This window comes from Octodon degus, unplaced genomic scaffold, assembly GCF_000260255.1.
Source record: "Octodon degus isolate 3935 unplaced genomic scaffold, OctDeg1.0 scaffold00045, whole genome shotgun sequence".
Classification (NCBI taxonomy): domain Eukaryota; kingdom Metazoa; phylum Chordata; class Mammalia; order Rodentia; family Octodontidae; genus Octodon; species Octodon degus.
Window position 1 is genome coordinate 14,270,502 of NW_004524621.1, and position 1,830 is coordinate 14,272,331.

Genomic DNA, 1,830 nt, shown 5'->3' on the forward strand with positions numbered 1-1,830 from the left:
TGTTTTCTCTCCATGTGACTCTCCTTAGGGACACTCTAATCAATGATCTCTTTCCTCTGTGGCTCCATAATCTTCTTGATCTGAAAATTTGGGACACCCACACTTGGAATGCCTGTCATTCTGGTCTTCTAAATACGTACTAATTGTCATGACATACCAATTATTGCCATACTGTCTCTCAAGTAAATGTTTGTTTTTAAAAAAAAAAAGGCTAATAAATCAAAAAAAGAGACAGGAAAAAATATCACAGGACTATCCTGCTGCAATGCCTTATATGGTTAGATTTCTAAATTTCTGTGTAAAAATATGTAATTGTTTATTTATATTTTCAAAGTAGTTTTAAATTTCTTTCTCTGTATTCTATAGAGACTTAAAGTTTAACATATCAATACTAGATGGAAAATGACTATTCCATGTTATGCCTACGATGTTTGATATTCAGGCGAATAGTGAGGTTAAGCTCAACTGCCTACATTGTAAGGTAATAACAATAAGCTTCTCTTCGGGAGGGTTAACAACCTAAGTTTGCAGACCAAAAATTAGAGAAAAAGGAGGGCAGTAAGGACATCCAAATTTGGCCCTAGCCTTTCAAGGTCAATGAAGACTCAGGACAGAGGAGAACCTGTATTGTAACATCATGTAACTCAGTTGTGTCCCAAGTTTTCTCATCAAAGAGATTATGGGGCCACAGAGGAAAGTGATCAGTGATGTAGAGTGTGCCTAAAGAGAGTCACATGGAGAGAAAACATTCTCTCAGGCTTTCATAGAAAGCAGATTGGACAAGCAATGGCCATGACTCATCCACATAGCTGACACTGACAAAGGATCTACAACCTGCAGTACAGGGTAACAGGATAAATCCTGAGAGGACTTGACTGATCTTATCAGATACAAAAGTTACATTTCTTGTTCTATGGGTCTCGTTTTATCTTGGTCTTAACCATCCAGCAGGAAAGTATAAAAATGAGATATAAAAAGTAAAGCTGAGACCCAGTCCTAGCCAAGGTCCGGTGAGTGTGCAGAGAGCTTCCTGATACCCTGTGCCAGCAGGACCACACCCAGCCCAGGTTCAGCATGGGCTGGACCCTCTCCCACCCACTTGGGCTGCCCCCCAGCACTCCGCAGTACCTCCCCCACCCCGCCCGCCGAGTAGGAATTTCTGCAACGTCCGGAAACCCCGAGATGCAGTCCTAGCCCAGGTCCGGTAAGTGTGTGGGAGAGCTTCCTCTTCCCCCTACTTCACCTTGCCCCCTCCAGGCACAGCTCAGGCCTGGTGTACATGCCTGGCATGTAATCCTGCAGCTGCAGTCGCTGCAGAAAGTATAGAGGATAGATCCAACCAGCTAGTCCAGGAGCAGAATATCTTGCCACAGGGGCACAACAGGTTCACCCTCAAGGGCAGGAGCGGGAAGGAGCTGATTACAGCAGCCAGACCCAAGACAGACGCAGCTGGATAAGTCCAAACTTTGTAGAGCTATACCTGAACTTCAGTACGTGCGAAGGTTATAACTACAGTAAAGATGTACAACAAAGGTCAGAAGACAGTGCGAAACAAAATGATGAGAAGGAACAAAATGCAACCTCAGAACCCAAGCCCACCCATAACAAGTGCAGAGGTCACTCACACAGAACAAATTGGAAATCACACAGATGAAAGCAATGAATCAACGTCTTCTGAAATAAAGAAACAGCTGCAGAAAGATGTAGAAGACCTCAGATTGGAAATGAAAAAAGAAATCCCTGAATTGATAACATCTGCACTAAAGAAGCAAATGCAGAAACATACGGAAGAAATCCAGTGGCCACCCAGAACAAGTGCAGAGGATACTA